Here is a 24,316-nt window from a genome sequence, read left to right as displayed (position 1 = left end):
AGAGAGGATATATCACCCTTCAGAAATTAATGTTTTAAGTGGTCCATAAGGGTATAATACCTAGGGGTGATAGACACTTGAGGCCCCTTTTAGGGATATGGGCATTGACATGCCTTGGAAAACATGGAAGTTATTGATTGTCCCTCTTTAATGATCTAGCTCATGGCCTGAGTTATTGATCCCAAAAACGAGATAAGAAAGTAAGTCTATTGCTAATCTAGAAAAAAAGAGAAAAACTGTGTGTGTGTGGTAGAGAGAGAGAGAGAGAGAGAACCATACTGAAAGCGAAGGTGTTCGAGAAGTAGAAATGGAAGAATTCTATAGTTAGAATTACTTTGGAATAGTTGAGTCACATTGACAAGTCCTTGGATCAGTATTTGTGAGAGTTGCGAGAGTTTGTGAGGATTGTAAACAAGAAGTGAGTTTGACTTCATGGAGGTTAGAATCAAGAGTTGAGAGTCTATGTACACAAGAAGCGAGTTTGACTTCTTGGAGAGTTAAGAGTTTTCACTTATAATTAATCGAAAATGATAGAAGTTTTAAGTTAGATTCATTGATTAACTGAGTTGTAAATCTTGAATTAATAACAAAATTTCGGTGTGGTTTTTGCCTTCATTGAGTATTCCACGATATATTTGTGTTATTGTTCATTAATGTATGTATCTTGTATGAATTATTCAATATATGGTTCTTGAGTATTGGGTAAGGTTTCTTCACCTTGTTAGATTTTGAATTGGCAGCGTCTATCCTTAAGGAAATAATGTCACTTACACTCTGAAGATATTCTCATTGAACAAATATTGATGGGATATGCTAATGATATTGTCACGATCCAGAAATATACATGATGACACCTGCCTATTCCCACAAATACAAGTCAGCGTCAACCTAACAAAAAGAAAGAAATGCAGAAAACAGTAATGAAATAACAAGAGGAAGGCGGAAAATTAGTTCATTGTAAACAACATCCGAAAATCTGGATTTAACATGTACAAGACACTAGTAAAATACAGAACTCAAAGATAACTATAAGTCTCAGTCTTTGTTTCTCAAGTAGAACAAAGATTAAAAGAAAAAAGGAACAGAGGGCCCGCCAGGATAAAAAGTAGTTGTCTCTCAAGTCCTTTAATGAGACTTGACTGCCATGAGAAGAAGAAGAAGATCACACGAGTCAGGACTAGGATCCTAAACATGGGTAGAAGTAAGGGGTGAGTATCAATAACACGCTACCCAACAAGAGACCTGCGAAACAAACAAACTAGCTAGAAATTTAATACTTCTTAGGCTCCAATCGAACCTCCTTAAATTATGCACATAAATCAGCCAAATCTAGAAATTGTAAAATACACGACTCACAAAGCTCAATATCCACAGTGTAATCTTCACAATTCAACAATTAAGCAAATCAAATAAGTCTATTCCAATGTCATGTATTTCAGTCACACATAACAAGTGCATCAATCACAATCACCAAGTAACTCACACATAAGCATAAAATACATCAAGTATCAATTATCAATCTCTTGCCAAAATCATTTCCCATCAACACAATATCACTAGTTGAAACTATTTCTCATTAATAGGTTTTATATCACATCACTAGCCGAAACGATTTTCAATAGGTTATATATCACATCATTAGCCGCATCCAATTCCATAGACTTTATATGACCTCACTAGCCAAAACAATTTTCCATCATCTTTATATCACATCACTAGAAGGAACCATTTCCTATCAAATTTTTATCATATCACTAGTCGAAATCATTTCTGATCGTCTTTATATCACATCACTAGCTCGAAGTATTTTTCATCGGATTTATATTCAGATCACTAGCCGAAACCATTTCTCATTGACTTTATAACATGATTTCATTGTCAATGCACACAAGGTATTCACACCACACGAAATAGAATACAACTAATACAATTTAAGTCTAGAATCATATCTATTTAGCCATCAATGTGCTTGATAGATACTTCCATCTACAATATGTGTAGAATACGGAAATAAATTGTCTATTAGAAGTATTCATATTCAAATACTTTTAGAGAACATACATAACTAAAACAAATGTTTTTATCTGAAGCAGATATCACAAGTACACCTCAATTTATTGTTCCAACTGAGAAAGAGTTGTAGTCCCAAGCTCAACCTTTTCCATTTCAAACCGACAATATATGGATAGGATTCGAGGTACCTTCAAAAAGCAAGTGAACCACATTCAACTAAACAAACTGAAACTAATAAATCATAAAGCAGAAGTTAGAGTGATTTTACCTATTGCAAAAATATTGTCTTATTCCAGGAAAACATTTAACAAATGAATAGTTTTGAGTCTGTATTTGAACATTTAATATCACTAATGGAGACAATGAAGAGATTCTATCTTAGTATGATCTTAACAAAAAGTAAAAGGGAAATGAAATAATGATACAGTCATTATTTAAGGATAGGCACCATTCACTATTTCTACTTGTTAGACCTAGGCTGGGATTTTGCACCATTATCAATATGTTTTCAAGTTGCACTGATTAAAAGATTATGGAAAAGTTCAGTAATCTAATTAAATCCACTTAGTTACTTATTTTTCGTGGTGACGGCGTATGTTATAGAAAGTCAAAATACATTAAATGAGTGAAAAGCAAGAGTTTGAAATCAAGAAAAGAAAATGAAATAATTAGAACATATATGACAGAATGAAGGATCTTAGAATTACAAGTGAATGAAACTTCCATTGTTTTCCATATTTCATGTTTGTATGTTCTTAAATATTACTCTAATGTTGTTAATCTGAAAAGAGAATTATTACTCAAAACAAAACACAAACATAAAGTAAATTATAGCAGTATCTGAAGGGAAAAAACAAATAAACCCAAAAATTTGAAGGAAAGAGCCAGAAATTTATGATCCAAACAAAATTTATCTCCAAAGTCATCAAATGTGAAATTTCACCACCAAATTAACTTGAACCGCTCTTCTCGCCACACTCCTCAACCAAATTCTGGAGAATGAGAGAGATAGAGATTAGGACAACATAGGAATAGAAACATAGCAAATGTTTTCTGCCGATCAATAATGAGTGTGCTCCCCTATCTACCCCTCACTTAAATACCAAGATTTTGTGGACAATAGGGTCTAAATCCATGATGCACACTTAACTCACACATCACATATGTTGCACTCTTTTGCATCTACACCAAAGTGCTACGGCAACTTCGAGACATTAACTGAGCCAATAAAAATAGAAAGATATAATTAACTAACAAAAATAGGACAAACTTGATTTGTCTCCCTGAAATACACAGACACAATACGGAGAAACAACCACTTCACATGCAAGACCCAGAGAATATAACCTTTTATTACTCTGTAGATAAAATGATCACATGAGGCCAAAAAAGAAACAGCTCTTGTGCAGTATAATTAAAGGGAAAAGTGAGCGTTCTAAGTCTTCCCATTACCATACCAAAGACAAAAGGTTTCTATGTTTTCACAAGGAAAATGATCAAACTTTCACCCGTCTAGCTCTAGGCCATCTCATAGCACACATCTACATGTTGATCTAGTACAACAATGTCATGTCATCTTATACAAGACAATATCACAATCACAACACGGAACTATATATCCATTCATTGCCGAAAAGTGCATCACATGTTCACCTACTATGATAATACTAGAAGAATAGATATCATATATTCCCATCCTAGTAAAAGCAAACTAAGGTTCAGTAGCTATATCTATTGAATTTATAATTCAACTACTACTATTACAACCCAATCTGCTCAAAATCAAGTTCAAGCTCAACTACATAGATACTCTCTGTCCATATTCCTCCATTTAAGCATGTCGGCTAATTAAACAACATCAGAACAGGTTTAGGAATTCAACTGCTAAACATCCAAACCACAAAAAACACATCTCACACTCACTTAGCATGAAAACGCCTCTAGTAGAAAATTGGACTTCACTAAAATTTCAATTCAAAACTTTAAATAATATCCAAGTCTTCTAATATCTCTAATAAGAACTTCAAACAAGTTTTCATTATGATAGAAGTAAATTTAAATTGCCATATTAAATGGATCGCATAGTACCGGCATAAATCATGTTGATGCACTAAGTTTTTTTTTAATCAAATAACCTAAGCAACACGTGCATTTCGAAACTGACTAATCATCAATTTAGATTTTAATTTTAATTAAACAAACAATCTAGTCGAAAGCGGCAAAATATTGACATATGATATAAACCCTAAAATGAAACATATATAATACTACAATTTAAATAACTCATGAGCGAATTTCACAAATATATAAACAACACATTCTGTGTAATCTCTCAGGTGGAATCTTAGGAAGATAGAGTGTGTGCAACATTATTACTACCTTCCAGACGAAGAAAGAAAGTTGTTTCCAAAATATAAATATATACAGACAATTATACAAAATGAAGTTCTATATAAAGAGGAGCCAAAATTGGATGCCAAAATTTTAATTCGGTACAATTAAAACAAAATCAAAACTCAACTGTTGATGAATGTTTCAAACAAAAACTTAAAAAACATCAGCCTAAAGAAGATGATAAACATAGATAAACCGTTGAGAACTGTGGAATGTGCTTCTACTTCAATCTTTCTCTCATCTTTCAGTGCTTCCTCTTCAACCTCCTCATACGCTTCTTCTTCCACTATTGAAAAACAAAAAACAAACAAAATGACAAAATTTAGCATAAAAGACATGCGGAATGAGTGAAAATGGACAAATATTGTGCTACAAAATTCATGTTAGCTTAACTCTCATTCTGAGTAAAATGATAAAATGCATGCATTAGGTGTGTATATTAGTAGTGCCTTGTTTGGTACACTCTATTGTGTATTAGTTTGTGCATTACTAAAACCAAGGAATTCAAGGTATAAGTAGTACCTAGCATTTTAACACTTGCATTAGATTAGATAATTACCAAACTACCCATAAAACCTTTTCATTTTCCTTGTTGTTATAAGCTTTTATTTTTATTTTGATTTGCTTTTTAGTGTCTTTTTGTTTGTTTGTGTCTTAATATGTTTTATGGCCTCATAAGTATCTTTTTCTTAAAAAAATTACTCTTATTTCAATATAATTTAATCANGGAATTCAACTACTAAACACCCAAACCACAAAAAACACATCTCACACTCACTTAGCATGAAAACGTCTCTAGTAGAAAATTGGACTTCACTACTAATAAATAAAGTGTGAAAGACGTTTTTGTAACATATATTTTTTAATAGAAATTATGCAAAATTTGTTATTTCTAATACATCAAACCAAAAATGTATAATACATAATGCTTGCATAACTAATGTAAGGATTACTAATGCAAGCACTACTAACGCAAGCATTACTAATGCACCCTATTTTGCATGTTCCTTTGCACTCTGCCAAACAACCCCTAATATTGTAGTACATGAAAGAGAGTGCATAAAATAATTTAACGTATAGTCTATATGACTCATATTAGATGATTTATTCAATAACAACAAGGTGACTCGAAACACCAAACTCAATTTTGAGTGGTCAATGAACATTTCTAAGTTACCTATGTGTGTTTTTTTTTTTCAAGTTGTTGGGGAAATATTAGAAAATTTCACAATCATAATAACATTAAATTACTTTATAATTTATCAAAAAGTAATCCTGAAAATAAGATAAATGTTACTATGAAGATATATATAATAGGACACAAAATAGATAAATACTTGAGTCTTGCTGGGCACTGTCCTAAGAAACTATTTAAACAGTGTGAAATGTTTCCCCAGGATTAAACAAGAACTTTCCTATCTTAATAAATAGAGTTAGCAGAAATCAACAAATTAATTAACATCAGCAAGTCATTACAGAAAATAAAAGAACAACAAAGCCAAAACATAATGAAATAAAAAAGCCAACAAAGAGAAGCAAAACGTTAGTGAAAGAGGGAGCAAGAAAGTGATTAGTATTTTTCCTTATGTCAATCATCAAATGGAGAGGATCAATTTATAGGCTAGAAGATTGTTCAAAATTAGGACAAGTGTCCATGACACTTTACACTTGTTCAAAAAGGTGACACTTGGAGAAAGTTAACAATAAAGAAGCCAGCACATTCTTAGAAAGTACCATCCTTTCCAAGTAAACGATTAACTTCTTGACTACACTTCATTTTATTAAATTTTGTCTTTTCAACTACTTTTCTAAAATACTCTTTTAAAATAAATAATTTTCTTACAATCCCCCACTTATTTCAAAAGATTTTATAAAAATATAACTTGGTGAATTTTCAGAACAAAAATGTAATAGGTTTGGTGTCTTTAGGACTATGAATCAAACGTAGATCGATAAAATTTAATTTACAGAATTACTGGTGAAAATATAATATTTCTATAAATCAAATAATTCTAGTTGTAAATCAGTGACTTTACCAATCACATTTTGACCACAAAAATTTTGTTGTTCAACGCGGTTTTGCGCCTATAGGTCATGCGCGTTCCAGGTATTCATGAGAGCTCTAGAGTCCAGGCCAAAGTCTCACAGGAGAGGCCACATGCCAATTCCATATAGGTGAATTCATCAAATGTACACTGCTTTAAATACACCTTCCTTAATTAAGGACTATGGATTCACTAAGAGTTAATAATTCATCCCTCATTTTTAGTAGCAGTTTCAAACACTCTTAGTTAGTGCACAGAGCCAATATCGACTTGTTATTATCCATATGAACCTACTTCATGGGATCTCCAATCACATAGGTTGAGTTCCCATCTCTATTACTAACAAATGGCCTTAAACCCTTTATATTGAAGTCTAAAGATAAATTTTCTTTCCAAGGGTTTCTTCAGTAAATGGGCCAAATGCAATTCTGACTTCACATAATCAATTGCAATTATTCCATTTTTCAGCAGGTGCTTAACGACATCATGCCTCAATACATGTGTCTAATCTTACTATTGTAAGATTCATTCTTCGCAATATTGATTGCACCTTCACAATCCAGCATATAAACACATGACACAATTTATCCTTATCAAAGGGATCAACAATTCATACTTATAAAGGGATCAACAATTCATCCTTATAAAAGGGATCAACAATTCATCCTTTATTGAAGGGATATTCGCTAAGATTTTTTTTAGCCATTTAGCTTAAGAACCTGCCAGCTCTAAAGCTACAAACTCTGACTTCATAGTCGATCTAGCAATGATCATCTCTTTAGCTAATTTTCGGGATATTGCACCACCACCTAAGGTGTACACATATCAACTAGTGGATATCGTCTCATCTGGATCAGAGACTCAGGCTGCATCACAATACCCTTCTAAAGTAGAAGGAAATTCACTATACATTATACCATAATTCATGATTCCTCTAAAATATTTCATCAGTTTATTCAACGCAAACTAATGCTCATTATTGGGATTATGAGTATATATACTCAATCTACAAACAACATAGGCAATATCAGGCTTAGTAAAATTTATCAAATGCAATAGACTTCCAATTCATATTTAGACTGAGCAACCGGGTCAACATAAATTTAGAGTTAGTATCATAAGGAGTGGCTACATGTGTCACCTCCAACCATTCAAATCTTTTAAAAAGTCTTTCTACATAATGTTCTTGTGACAACATTATACCATTTTCATTCCTTATTACCTTAACTCCAAAAATGATATTTACTTACCCAAAATCATTCATATCAAAATTAGTAGACAAAATATCTCGATACTATTCATAATATTTAGACTTGTATCAAATATAAACATCTTATCAACATATAAGTATATTAGCACATAATCATTGTCTACACATTTATCCACTTTGATAAAAGAGCAAGTTGTTTTTCAATAAGACTTGATCTAATTTTTCATTTCACTGTTTGGGATATTGTTTTAGTCCATAAAGAGTTCTAATTAACTTACAAAATTTATTTTCTTGTCCAAAAATAATACATCCTTTAGTTTAAACAATGTAAATATCTTCTTCTAAATCACCATTTATGAAAGTCATTTTTATATCCATTTGGTGAGTAAAAAGCTTGTGAATTGATGCTAAGACAATAAAAATTTTAATAAAATAAATACTAGTCGTTGGTGCAATTGAATAAAAAATCAACATTTTGTTTCTCAGAAAATTCTTTTGCTACTAACCGAGCTTAACATTTATCTATAGGTCCATCATGAATAAGTTTCTATTAAAAAATTCATTTACAACCAATAGGGAATGCTCCAGGAGGTACGTCAGTCAAAATCCATGTTATATTTTTCATAATAGAATCAAGTTCATTTTTTATTGCCTCTTTCAAACTTTAGCATCAGAAGAAGATATAGCTTCAACATTATTTAATGGTTCATTGTGGATAGTAGAAGTTCAAAAATCATTTCAATAGAAAAAGTACTCTTTCTTGGTCTTTTGCACAGTTCCTCAATATTAAAGATATTATCATTATTTCTTTCAACAGTTGCATGAGAAGTTTTATCACACGGTAGAAAAAATTAGCATTCTTGGTCTCAATAATAGTATTGAAATCAAGTACATCACTTTTTAAAACATGAAATTTATATGCAACACTATTTCAGTATTTTCCATAAACAAGTAATTAATCAACAGTTTTAAAACCTATTGATTGCATGTGTTAGAATCAATTTTTTTTCTTTCTAGGTTCACACAAAAGAACTTTAGCAAGAAACCCCCACATTTTTAAATAGTTTAAGTTAGATCTATAACCTTTCCACAATTCCTAAGGAGTTCTACCAGTTCTATTATGAGGACTTATATTTCGTAAGAGACATGGAGATAAAATAGTTTCACCCCACAAATTATCAGGAGCATTAGGACTAATTAACATGAAATTTATCATTTCTTTCAAAGTTCTATTTTTTCTTTAAGTTACTCCATTAGACTCAGGTGAATAAGGCGGGGGTTACTTCATTAATAATTCCTTGTTTTTCACATAAAACATTAAAGATACAAATTCTCCACCTCTATCAGATTGAAATATTTTGATTTTTCTATCAAGTTTTCAACTCAGAGTTATAAGCAATAAAACATCAAATCATCATCTTTATTTTTGAGCAAATACAATTTAGTAAATCTAAAAAAATAATCAATAAAAGTCACATAATATTTTACCATCTCTAGTCATAGTCTGTTTCAAATCGCCCAAATCAGAGTGGATTAAAGATAATAATTTAGATTCTGTACTTACTTAAAAACATGGCTTTTTAGTAATTTTAGCTTCAAACACTTATTTCACATTTATTAAAATTAAACTCTAAACCAGATATTAAACCAAGAGACAGTAGGTTCTTAATATATGAGACATTGACATGTTATAAGGAAACATGCAAAAGCAAATACAACTTTAATATAATCATTAAAATTATTTAAATTTAAATCATATATTAAATCTCAAGATTGCATATTTTTAATATAAGATACATTAACATGTCCTAATCTGGCATGCCATAATAAAATAGAATCAATCATGTAATCATAAATAAATACGCTGAAATTATCATAAATATTAAGCATTAATAAGCCATAGTTACAAAATTTCATTACCCACAAAAATATTATTTTTAGTCAATATAACCTCATTATTTACAAAAGAAATCTTCATTCCACATTTTCCTAATAATCCCACAGAAATCAAATTAATTTCTATTTTAGGAACATATAATACATCACTTAATGCCAAAGTTTTACCAGCTCTGAGCTTGAGAAGAACATGTCCTTTTCCAAGAACTTTAGTTGTCCTTGAATCAAAAAAATAAATAATTTCTTCTCCTTTTCCAACTTGGGTGTATAGCACAAAATCATTTTGTTTATACAAATGTGCTGAATAGCACCAAAGTCTATAACCCAGTTTCTCACATTGTCCACAATATTTATTTCTGAAATGACAGTAATAATCAGATCATTTGTTTCAGCCAAAGTTATTTTTAGCTTAGCGGGATTGTCATTTCCTTTCAATATTCTTTTGCATTGAGGTGTATTTTTCATGAAGGTTATTTTATTAGCAATGAATTTGTAACCGCGTCCATTACATACCTGTAATTATCTTTACCATAAGCTCCGACGGAATGACTAAAACAGTAACAGTCAGGGTAGCAGCAACATTCGTATTCTCAATACCATCAGTATCATCAATAGTTTCATGACATGTGTCATCAAAAGTTTCAGAACACATATTATATGTCATAATTTCTTAGATTGTTGGGGAAATATTAAAAAAATTCACAATTATAACAATAAATAATTTTATTATTTATCAAAGATTAATCCTGAAAATAAGATAAATATTACTACGAAGATATATAAATAATAGGACACAAAATAGATAAATACTTGAGTCGTGTTGGGCACTGTCCTAAGAAATTATTTCAACGGTGTGGAATGTTTATCCAGGATTAAATAAACACTTCCTTATCTTAATAAATAGAGGTAGCAGAAATCAACAAATTAATTAACATCACCATATCATTAGAGAAAATAAAAGAATAATAAAGCCACAGTTTAATAGAATAAAAAAGCCAACAAAGAGAGGCAAAACGTGAGTGAAAGAGGGAGCAAGAAACTGATTAGTATTTTTCATTATGTAAATAATCAAATGGAGAGGAGCAATTTTAGGCTAGAAGATTGTTCAAAATCAGGACAAGTTTCCATGATACTTGACACTGGTCGAAAGAGGTGACACTTTCAGAAAGTTAACAATAAAAAATTCATCACATCATTTACCTTTGAACGGGAAGAAATGGACGAGAAACGAGCAACAACACTCTAAAGTCTAACTAAGCTCACAACAATGAGTTTTACTACACAATTATTTGAGAAAAGAAAGAAGAAGAGATATAAAACACTCAACAATGTCAATTTGGCGGACTCGTGGCCTCAGGTATGATGCTGCTAGTACAAAATAACGTTTGCAAGAGCAGAGATCCCCAAATTCCTTCGGCTCCACAGGTTTGAATGCCAGCCGTAGGTGTGAGACCTTACCGGCGATAGGTATCAGTAAGCGTGGCTCCCCAATAACTTTACCTAGTTTGTCCGGTTTAGCATTTCACTGTGGAAGAAGCTCCGCTGAAGAGAACAAAGCTTGAGAGAATGCATCACCAGGTTGGGCTAAAAATTTGTAAATGCAAATCAATCCTGCTGAAAACTTACCCAAAATTCTCCAATACACTAGAAACTACGAAAAGTGTTCCACCAGCTTGATTTATAACTTTTATATGTAACCCTTCAAGATTTATGCTATAACTTTTTTTAAAATTATTGTATCTATCTCTTGTAGTTTTCACTCATTTTAATATTATATTAGCGTGATGTCAAGACCATTCAATGTAAAACAAAATCAAAAAAGAAAACTTCTAGGTAAACTCAAAATAGTAAGACACAATAACAACGTACGGTCATTAACATTAAAAAACAGATATTATTCAGGAGTCTAAATCTGATATTTAATACGCTCCTATTCTCAAACAAATTTTTTTTAAAAAAAGTAATGAACCATTGGATATAATAGTGCGTCTTGACGTACACTTGCATTTGAGAGCAGTTTTGAACTTATGAATTGTATAAGAGATGATGTCATTTGCATTTTGAGCGACTCAATATGAAGATTTGTAGCAGAAATGTTGTTCGCTATCTTTTAAAACCCTATAGTCACCAATGATCCACTATAAACTACATCATCATTCTTTCCAAAAATACCATTGTCATTATAAATTGCCAAACAGTCTTGAACTATCGAAATTCCATTGAGCAAGAGATGAAAAAATGAAGAAGCCCCCTCCCCCTCATCATTATATTGATTACCCTGAGAGTTAACTTACTAAAAGAGATTCAGTTGCATCCGTGTAGGCATCTTGAAAGATCAGCATGTTGTTTTTCTTTATACTGTTGTTATCCCCCGACAAGTTTAAACCAAAAGAATAACTTAGTTGTAGATTAACATAAATTAAAGGGACTAATAATATCATATTACTAGAAAACACAACAATTAATCACTCACATTATCACATAAATGAGAAATGCCACTATTAATAATTTGATCCGTTGAAATGTGCACCAACTGTTATATTGGACCATTACGGGACAAGACATCCCATTGGCTCCTTGTTTTATTATGAAGAATTGAAACAAGTGTTGTTGTTTCATGGGCAACCTAATTATCTTTGTAAAACTTAAAAACTACACTAATAGGATCACCCATATTACCAATGTCTGTCCTCGTCATAAACATTGGATATTCTCAATTTTCTAACTGAATTATTTCCCACTTATGAGTAGTAGAACAAACCCCTGCATAAAAATTATAAGTCACTCATTGATGCAATATCCACATACATATATCTTCCTTTGAACCAACAGCCATACATGATATATCATCAGAATCCATTTTTTTATACAATAGTCGAAAGTGTTAAAAAAACGGCACAAAAGGGTTTGCATGATTACACCTTTGTACACTTGAAAATCCTTTTTACCTTTTTCTACACCTTTGAGTATTGATAAAATTAAATTTGATTAGTATGATATTTCATTTATGGCAGTTGGTTCAAAGGATGAGATAGGTATGTGGATATTGTCTCAACGCATGACTCACAATTTTTGTACAGGGGTTTGTGCAACTACTCATAAGTGGAAAATAATTCAAATAGAAATTGAAGAATATCAAAATTTAATGACAAGGATGAACATACTGATCTGGGTGAACCTATTGGTGTAGTGTTAAGTGCCACAAGACAATTAGGTTACCGATGAAACAACAATACTTGTTCGAATTTTTCATTAATAATGAAACAAGAATCCAATGGGATGTGTTGTCCAATAATAGTCCAATGCAACCGTTGGTGCACATTTCCAAGGATCAAGATCTTAACGGTGATATTTCTCTTTTATGCTCTATTCTGAGTGATTAATTGTTGCGTTTTCTAGAAATATGATAATATTAGTTCATTTAAAATCTATCATTGATCCATAATTCAGTTATTCTTTTTGTTTGAACATATAGGGGGACAACAATAGTTCATATAAAAACAACATGATGATCTTTCAAGATGCTTGCACGGATGAAACTGAATCACTTTTAGTATATGGAATAGTTAACTCTCAGGAAATCAATATGATGATGAAAGGGGGGGGGGAGGAGGGGTTCTTCATTTGTTTATCTCTTTCCCAATGAAATTTCGATAGTTCAAGATTGTTCGGCTACTTATAACGACAAAGGTATTCTTTGGAAGAACGATAATGGACTCTATAGTTGATCATTGGTGACTATAGGGATTCAAATAATGGCGAACAAGAGCTAAATCAATCTTTGAAATGGACTAATTCTTCAAAGATTCTTTCTAACTTGGAAAATTAGAAATTCAATAGTGGTAAGGGTTTGGGTTGTCAAAAGATATAATCCTCGTTTAACCCTCACAGCAACCACATCTCTATCTGTGATAACTTGTTATGCACTCATTGTTGCAGAACTGGTCACTGAAAAGAAAATGTGAATCCTTGAAAAATACAAAAGAAAATCAAGCAAGTTACTTTAAATTTGAGAAAAGGAAAGCACCTGGTCCTTCTATTATTTCGAATGCTTCTAACATATAACAAACCAACAAAGAAAGTTCTAAAGAAGGGGAACAAGTTTTTGCACCCAACGAAGAGACTATGAGGAAATCAGGGTGGAAACATTAGATCCCTCAGATAATCTTGCCTCATTGAATCCGGAATGCACACTAGATTAAAGACTAGAAATCTAGTTGCATTTTTTGCTTTCATATAAACTATTGAACCCAAGAACATCAAACATGATCTAAAGCTTGTTGACTAGGTGAACGTAATACAGGAGGAACTTCATCAGTTTAAAAGAAGTAAGGTGTGGCAGCTAGTCCCAAACCTCTCAACAGAATTATTATTAGGACCTGATGGGTGTTCAAAAATAAGCTGAATGAACATTGGAATATCACAAGGAATAAGTCAAAACAAGTTGTTCAGGGATTCAATCAAGAAGAAGGAATTGATTATAATGAGACTTTTGCCCCATTAGAAAAAATTGAAGAAATCAAAATCTTAATTGTTTGTGCTACCCATATAGAGTTCAAACTTTTTCATATAGATGTTAAAAGTGCTTTTCTAAATTGATATCCAAAGGAAGAAGTATATTGTAATAAGACTCCAGATTTGAAGATCATGAATTGCAAAATCATGTGTTGAAATTAGACAAAGTCTTGTATGTCCTGAAGTAGGCTCTAAAAGTTGGTATGAACGACTGTTAAAATTTCTTCTTGAAAATTTTTTCAAAAGAGGTAAAGCTGACAACACTTTATTCTTGAATTCAAGTGGAATGGAGCTTCTTATAGCAGAATTATATGGGGATGACAGTATATTCAGAGCAACTTTAGATCCTCATTCAAAAGGCCTTATAGCACTGATGGGAAATGATTTGAGATGAGTATGATGGAGGAATTCACCTTCTTCGTAGGTTTGAAGATCAAACAATTTCTTCTTGGCCCTTTTATTTGTCAAGAAAAATATATCAAAGACCTCCTCAAAGGTTAAATATTTAGGAGGCCAACATAGTTGATAGATTTGTGAGCATGATTAGCAAACTTGGCAGTGATGAGGTAGCATTGACGTAATTGAAATTATGTACAGATGAATCATTGGATCTCTCCGCTATCTTACCATTTGTAGACTAGATATTGTCTTTTGTGTGAGGATTTATGCTAGATTTCAAGAAGCTCCAAAGGACACACTTTAAGGTAACAAAAATGATCTAAGATATTTAAAGATTTCTCAGGACCTAGTCCTATTTTAACCTTCAGGAGATTCTATTGACTTAGTTGGATATGCTACTGATGATTATGCAAGTTTTTTTATTGACAAGAAAAACACCTTAGGAATGGCCTATTTTCTAGGGTCATCACCGATTTCATGGGAAACAAAGAAGAAAAATTCGGTATCTTTGTCTACAGCTGAAGTTGAGTATGAAATTGTTACTTCTTGTTCTGGTCACTCCTGTGGATCAGACAACAACTTGATCATTTTTCTGTTCTCACTGACAAAATTCCTCTATTGTGTGACAACACAAGCTCAATGAACAAGGCAAAGAATCTAGTCAAAATTAAGAGAACCAACCACATTAATTTGAGACATTATTTCTTTCGAAACAATGTTGATAAAGGGAATATGGTGATATGATTTTGCAAAATGGAGGACCATTTACCTAGCATCTTTACCAAAACATTAAGAAACAAACATTTTGTCAGCAATATAGTGAGTTTGGGAATGCAAAAGCCACACTAATCCTCAATAAATTTGCAAGAATCCTTTACATTAACTAAGCTAAGATGGCAGGTAACTACACTTGTCTTATTGCTTACTATTTGTGATTTCACTACTTTTAACTTACTGTAGCTATAGACTCATGGAATTATAGTTATATAAAATATTTAGTCATGATGGTTATTCTATATATGGAAAGTGATCGGTCCTCTTGCAAGGTCAGTATCATTCTACTATATTGAGTTATTGCCCAATGGTCTTTGCCTATTTCCTATGACAGTTATAGAGGTCTTTTCAGTTTGAAAATCAATTGTCGCCTTTTCTGAGGGACCAGATACCAATAATAAATAGGCTTCTTATTTTCAATCTTTATTGTGTCTAAGAAATATGACCACTCTCTTAAATTAAAAGAAATCCTCTCTTCGTTCTAAGAAGATTTAGAATTCTAAAGATCTCTCTAATTTTACTCTCATGTGTGGAATGGGAGAAATTGGTCTATAATGCAACAAACTGATGTCGTGGATCAGTCCTCGAAGGTCTCCCTTTTTTGCCCACTCTGGTATCATCAGGTAAAAATTCCCTAAGTTTTGTAGCATACTAAGTGGTTAAGCCTACTGAAGATCTTGGTGTCACTTATCAACCACGCAGTATCTTCAATAATGTCTGAAATATTGTTTGATGGGGACCTACCTGAAGGAAATGGAACGGAATCTAACATTTTAGCCACATCAAGGGAGTGGCTTATGAAGAGTTTGACCTCTTTAAGAGGAGTTATTCGTCCACCTTTCTCTAAGGTTAAATGCAACTCACCAGATCCGGTCCTAAAAGACCTAAGCTCGTCTCTAATCAAACCTCAGAGATTGTTGCACCTAGTGATGCTAGTCAAAGGGAACATGTGAAAGATGATGAGGATATTCCCTCTCTCTTGGACGAGGAAAGACTTCGAAGAGCACATACTCCGAAAAAGCCACTGCTGACATTGAAGGGACTGTTATTGATATTGAAGCAAAAAGTTTAGAAGGACCTAGTGAATCTAAGGTCAAAAAGAACAAGAAAAGGGAAAGAGAAATTGGTGGTTTCTTCCTCAAAAAAGGGTGATCGGAAGTATGTAACAAAGAGAAACACACAAAAGTGTATGAGTAATGCCATGATTGCAAATAAGGCTCAAACAATTTTAAATTGTAGGGAAAGAAAAATTAAAATACACTTGTCATGAACCATATAGTGTTGTCCTAAGATCCAAGGTCTAGTAAAACTAAGTTGAGGACATAATGAGAGTTGTAGCCAAAAGACAAAAGGATATGGAGGAACAACGTGAAAAAAGTTAAAAGGATCACAAGAACAAAGAAGAAATCACCTGCCAAGAAGGCATGTGTAAAGACAAAGGCTGCTTCTAATCTTGAGCCTACTTTGAGACCTGGTCCGTCTTTAAAAAGAAATGAGGAAGAAAAGGTATTAACCAGGGAAGGAAGAAATGCAAAGCTTGAGAAGCAGAATGTACTAAATGGTAGGATGTTTGATCCTAAAATTTTGACTAAACATAGAATGTGTTCCCTGTTTGATTATGAGGCATTGCAAAGTTGGTAATATCTATTAGAATGTCATGTGCCATATACACGTGAGCCTGAGGTACTTTTTTTTACTATAATATGAATCTTCTCAAAGATGGCGGAATCAATAAAGTTGTTTGTGCAATAGAGATCCGTTTAAATGAAGAAGTTTTTGGTATAATACTATGGGAACCTGCAAAGGATCTGATCTGTTCAAGGATGCAAGCCTTCTATGGAGTATGTCCAATGGGCTACGAAATATTGTAACACAAAATGTGCTGGGCTTCCTAAGAAATTTCTAAAGGGGGAGCATTAACTATTCAATGAGTTTGTCAATAAGGTACTCCTACGTTGAACTGGAAAGCGAACAGTGCCCTCTTCTGCGGAACTATTCCTCATGGAACAATTGGATAGGCTTGAAGCAATAAATCTTCCAATAATCATGATTGAACACATGTCAGATAATAACATAGAGGAAAGCAAAGCATGGATAGCTTATGGTACCTTATTGAACTGGTTTTTGATCATTTTAAGGTCCCTTGGTAGAAGGGTAGCAGATACTATCAAGCAGACTTCCTCTATGACCACACTTATTGAATATGAATGTGTGGAGGGAAAGGTAGTCTAATGTTTTTGAAGACCTTGAAAATCAGGAAACTCTTAAACATGAAATGAACGATTTCAATTCTTTTCTACGAGCTAAGAATGTAGAGATTTCTCGACGCCTAGCCCTGCTTAAATAGGAAAAATCTCAATGACCTGGTACCAACACTTTGAATAAGGAGTAAATCGACAGATTGAAAGCTGAAAATGTTAGACTGGTAGATTCAAATGCCTAACTGAGTGAGAAGGTCAAGTCCCTCACTAAGAAGCTTGTTCAGGTGCACACTTATGCTAATTCTTATTGAATATCTTTTTCTCATGGCCCCCCTTTGTCCTAAATTGTATGTCGTCTAGTCTTCTTTTTTTGCTTCTTGAAAATATTGTAATAGCAATATATTTGCTTTGGTGCTACTTAGTAGCTAGTTTTCTGATACACTAATCTAAAAGGACATTGTCTTGTACTTCCTATGATTATGAATTCCTTACTAATTTGAATATTGTTTTTGTGTGTTACTGCTTACCTTAATAGTGATGTCAAAAGGGAGAATAGGTTTTTCCATGTTGCTAATTGTAACAAGTGGGCTTGATGACAAGGGAATGAATGACTTTTAGTAACAGGTGGGCATCCTGACAAAGGAATGAATGAATACACTCAGTGTGAGAATGATTTTTGTTTTTCATCATCAAAAAGGAAGAAAATATTGTATTTTAGGTGTTTTCCCGATCCTCACAAATTAAGGGACCAGACCTTATCAGAGTGTTCTCGTTGACGTTCAAAAGGATGTAAAGTTGTTGTGTTAGCTTGTTTGTGAGCAGGTCAGTGTACTTCACCAATAGGAGCGGATATGGTTATTTGTACATTGGTAAATAACTCTATTTGTTTATTGATATATTCAAAGTAACAAACAACTTTACATTCCTTCACTCAAAGTAAGAGATAATTTCTTCTAAAGAACTCAAGCATAAAATAATGCATACAACAAGGGACCTGATAGGCCAAAGAAGAGAAATCTTTATCTGCTAGTGTTATTGAATTCATGTTTTGTGCTAAACCTGTAGGATTGTTTCACATTCACAAAGAAACATTTCAAAACCTTTGTGTGTATTGTTGTAAGAACACAATTAGAGTTAATTGTATGTCTTGGGTGTGGAAGTCTATATTAATTCGTGGTAGTTACTATAGTGGGCAATGAATGTATTTCTCTTGCTCAGTAAGTAATAGAGGTATTACTTAGTGTGAGACTAAGAGTTTAGTTTCATTGTTCTAGCTTGAATTTGTATTCACTTTTTCTTGAGATTAGTGAAAGAAATTCAAAATCAGTGTGTTAGGTTGTGATTTTAGTCCCTTGAGCAAGGAGATCTCCATGTAAAACTCTTGTGCCAGATTTAACTTGAGCTATTCAGTTTCCGCACTATTACTCTATCAAAGGACCTGGATAGTGATAACTAATGCGCACACACAATCCAGCAGTCTAACCTTTAGATGGTAATATTAATGTACATATGAGATTTGCCTTCAAATAAAATACTTGATAAATGATAAATTATCTAAAATCTTGGGAAATGTACTTAAAGACAATTGTAATATATTTGAGAAAAAGAAGGTATAAATTTGGTAGCTTCATTAGTGTTGGAACAAGATAATACGCATCAGGATCAAATCCAACAAACTAAAGCATCAAAAAGATAAAAACAATCCGCACAAGAATTGAATACAGAAGAATATGATCCCCTACCTGAGCATAGAAGAAAATGGTGACTCTCAATGATGTTGTATGAACCCAGCTCCGACCAACCATAGCTTAAATCTCTTCACCTAAAAGATCTCTCACCCACCAAAGGAGTAAATAAGTGTGGCGGCGATGAAAAAAGGGTTTTAAAGAGGAAAAATAAGTCAAGAAACCCTTCTAAAACCTTGTAGACTTTCCTTTTATTGTTTATATTTCTGTCTATTATTGAGATGGGCCGGGTTTGGTTCATTTCTTTATTCTAAAAATTTTTGTTAAAGACTCGATTCTGAAACATTTAATTTTGACTAATTTTTAATTCATATACATGTTTTTATTACAATTTGATCTACCATTACTGATTTATGACAAGGTATTAGATGGAGGCATGAAATGTAAGAAACTAGTTGTAAAAGTCTTGTGGTAGAAAAATCAATTAAGTGAGTTAAATATAGCTTAGAAATAATAAAAGCACTTTTGAAGCCTTTCAAACCTTCTTAATATTACTTCTTTAAATTCTCAAAAATTATATTCAACTTTTCAGGTAACAAACACATTGTATATTAAGTTGTCAAAAGGGATTTAAAATATCCCCCAAAAGAAAAAAAATACAATTAATTTGTACATTAATTAGAAGATGAAAGACCTAAATTGAATAATCATGAATGTTCCTTTTCCCCCTTTTGTATTTATACAATGAATATATTGTGTTGTGACGTAATTTTACTATCATTTTACTATCTTTAGAAAAATCACTTTTTGAAATGTTTCTAAGTATAAAACATTTGAGAAAAATACTTAGAAAAGAGTCGCCGCTTAATTTTGTAAAAATAAATTTAAAAAACTTAATCTAGAACGATCTTAAAGCTTAAATCTTAATAATTTAGAGAAAATGGGTAAGAGATTCTTATTTACGCTTCAAGAAGGTTTTTAGGGCACTTGAAGAGTCCGTGAACATGCCGTTATCCTACGACTTAGGTTAAATATTTTTGACTATTTTTTAAAAGAATAATTCAATATAAAAATAATATTATTAATTTAAAATACTCTATTAACTTAGAAAATAGTTAAAAGAATAATTTCTAATTTTTCAAGAAAATGGAATCTTAATTGAAACATTTGAATATAATACAAGTGACTAGAATTTTAACAAGACTAGATTTGTTAGAACTTATTTGAGGCATTTTTTTGAATAATATTTTAAACCAAATTGGTCAATTAAAGAATGAAGACTATTTTGAGTTAATTGAAGGTTAAGTAAAAGTTTTCAAATAAATAAAAACCAAGTGTTGATAAAAATGAAATTTATTTAAACATACTAACATAAAGAATATAGTTCATCTCTTGGGGAATTAATTAAGTTATTGAATAATTTCAAAGTTAGAGCTAATAAAGAAACCAAACAATAAATACTCATAATCAAATAATTTAAGAGTAAGCGAGAGAGAGGATTTGGGCCATTTTTGGGCCTGCTGCAACTAATTTGGTCTAAATTATGCCATTGAAAAGTTTGGTGTATACTGCTGTATACAGTGCATATTTTCGCCCCTTTTCGTGTATATTGGACTGTGTACTAAAAGTATACAATCTATTTCAGCTCCCGAACACCTGCATTTTGGCACCTCATCCTATATATCAATGTATATACATATACTGCTGTATACAACATGTATGCTGTATACAACATGTATACAGTATAAAGATAACTTTTGTCCCAATAAGGGGATGCAAGGATAGGAGATGAGAGTCCGAAATAGACTCGAGGCAAGTTTCACATGCAAAAAAAGAGGAATAACATTAGCATTCAAACTTAAACTTATTCACAAGAATAGCATCCTTTAGTTAAAAAAAAAATGAAATAAAGCAGGATTTTAATTCATAACAAGGTCAACTAAGACACTTCACGATAAAATAAAGCTACAGCCCATGCTACTTAGTGGATTTCAAAGAGACAAATTAAGTAACCACATTTCACTTCAGTTGATCAACCAAGAGACATCACTGCCTATTATACTAAGAAAATGCATCAGACATGTTTATTCCACCAGAAAATATCACATTGATATTAATAATCAACCAAATGGGGGCAATCCTATAATCTAGCATGCATGAATAGAATATTATATGCCTAAACCACACACTAAACAACTACAATCAGAGAAGCCATTGAAATAAAACATGTCATTGTTATTAGCTTTTAATCAAATGGATGACTATGTATGTTGACATAGACAAAGATATCTTGCCTACAAGATGAACATGCTTAAAAATATAAGAAACAAAGGGATATGCAGCCACATGCCTATCCAGTAACAACAACGAGAAGAATAGTAAATAAAAAAAAATATATTTAGGCTACTACAAGTTATCATGAACAATGTTTCTAAATCATAATACACAAACAACAAAACTTTAACTTCTTCAAACATAAATTAGACTCAGTAAGTTTAGAGAAAAAATATTTTATCACTTTTAAGAACTAGAGATTTAAACAAAATATATATGAATCACTAAGAAAGCAAGTTGCTACACCAAATATCTCTAGGAAAAGGCATGTAACAAGACAGTAAAGCCACAATGATATCGATAGATATTGTGCAAATGATCTCCAAATAATCCATACACAAAACTCAACACTAAAGACAACCAACAATAAGGTGAGGCATAACAAGTCACTAATTAACAATTGAAGTCTGGAAAAAATTTACTAGTGGAACTGACAAAATAAAATACAAGGGATGAACAAGGATATTACCTTTTCCAGAGCAACGATACTAGGACGACGAGCTTGAGAAGACAGCCATTCTTCCACCATAAAATCCAAATATGAACAAGCTAAGAAATCTGAGCGATCGATCTTCTCGAAACTTAGAATCAGAAAACCGAGTATAATATTTTGAAGAGGTAAAACGACTACTGCCAAGGAACTGTACTCAAGAACCTCTCTATGCTCGCTCCTCTTTTTCCCCTTAATAACTTAATCCCCCTTTTCCGACTCTATTTTTTCTCCTCTCTAAAACATTTTCTCTTTTGTTTTTTCCTGCCCTATTTTTCTCATCACGATTTTCTGCCCTCTAAAACTTCTTCCTTTAAACATTGCAAGAAAGAGATATTAATAGGCTGAGATTGGGATTAAAAGAGGGGTAAATCGAATACAAAACTTGAATTTCTTTGCTCTTTATCGAGATAACAGCAAAAAGCATGCAGAGTTGTTGTTTCTCTGGAGCTCCGCCAAAAAGGGGGAAAGGGGATGAAGGGATGGGGCGTTGCAGAAAAAAGAGGACGGCGCGACTTCTCTTCGAATTTTCCAGATTGATGCGGCGTTTCCAAAGTTGTTCGCTTTGGAGAAGAAGAACAGGGTCGGTTTATGTATGATACTGGGTATTGTTGATGTATTGAGGAGTTGAACGAAGGAAAAATTATATGAACAAATACATTTTTTGAATTAATTAATGATTTTAGCGATATTTTTTGTTTATTGTCATTTATAGTAATATTATGATAAATCTGTAATATGTATTAAAAGTGAATTATGTATGCAATATATTTGAATCATAATTGTTTTTGAAATATATTATGTTTGTTTGGTAATAAATTGTCACATTGTATTATAAGTGTACTAAAATATGTGATAAATGTATTATTCATCATTAAAATTTGTATTATATTTGAATAATAAATTTATCTTTGTAATATATAGTAAACTTGCATTATAAATGCATTAAAAGTAGTCAAGTGAAAAAAAATATTATTACTATAAATAGTATAACGTTTTTACTATAGTATATTTATGTAAGTTTTCCTTGAATGAATTGGGTTTCTGGTGTTGATGTTGTAATGTTGTATTGGGATGGGCTTGACATTATTTGGAGGAAGAATTGGGCCTGGTTTTGTGAGCAAAAGGGCCCAAAATTTGATATACAATTGGATTCAAAGAATTTGTCTACTAAGTTACGAATTTACCTATTGAATTAAGAATTTAGCCAAATTGAGTTCATTTAGATTAATTAATTAACAAGCATCTTAATCTTAACGTGATATAATAATTAATTCTATTTAAGCTATTACTAAAAAATATAAACTATAATTAGCTAAACTAATCAATCACAAAACTAAAATCTTTTTGACATGACTTTCAAACTTTAATATGATAAACATATACAAAATTATATAGTCTATATAAATTATTTTTTAACATTATAATAATGACAAAATTACTATAAATGACTTAAAAAATATTTAAAATTTTATATAATTTAATTATTTCAAATCGTTTGAAATTTAAGAAGTTCATGACTAATTTATATTGTGGAAGGCCAAAATTTGGTGTCAGCATATTGTATGTATGATATGAAAGATTTTTTCCTTTCTTATTCATACAAAGAATGTGCTATTATATTTGTTAATTACCTATAATATCATATATATTTACTATTAATGTGGCATGTGAAAAAAATATATGTCACGTTTTTTAAACATTATTACTATCAATGACTAATTTAGTTCATAAGGGTAAATATCTTCTTTTTTGTTTTAGAAAGGATATTACAGTCACTCAACTTGAATAGGTTTTTTTTCTTTCAATATTTTCTCTAGGGGCTTTCCCTTTAATAAGGTGTCTGGAATCACGACATGAAATTAACACTTAGACATGTGATTTCATGCTAATTTTTGAATTTCAAATCATAATAAGAGATTTTCCAAATTTAAGGTTTGACCTAAAAATAAAGTTATATTTTATTTAAGCTATCCCACATTTATATCTACTAACAGTTTATTTCATATATAAATAAAATTTGTAATTCATATCATTACTTTTAAACCATTTATGTCTTATATAAAGATTATTCTCACCAACACAAATTTTATTAGTAATTCATATCAATTCCTACTATACCATTTATATTATTCAATTTTGATCAACTTTACTTACCAACCAAATGACTCAAAGTAACAATGTTTGTTTCTCTTCTCAGTTATATAATCGAGAAATGCTAGTTCAACATGAGATGGTTGTTGGTAGTATGTTGGAGGATTATATCAAAAACCAGACACTACAACTTATGTTTAATTTTATTTTGTTGAATTAAAGTTTTATCAATAAAATTTTGTAAATTTTTTGAATAGCTTTGTGAT

Source organism: Solanum pennellii, chromosome 10 (genome assembly GCF_001406875.1).
Source record: "Solanum pennellii chromosome 10, SPENNV200".
In the NCBI taxonomy this organism is placed as follows: Eukaryota; Viridiplantae; Streptophyta; class Magnoliopsida; order Solanales; family Solanaceae; genus Solanum; species Solanum pennellii.
The sequence above is the reverse complement of the archived record's forward strand: the minus strand, read 5'-3'. Positions refer to the sequence as shown.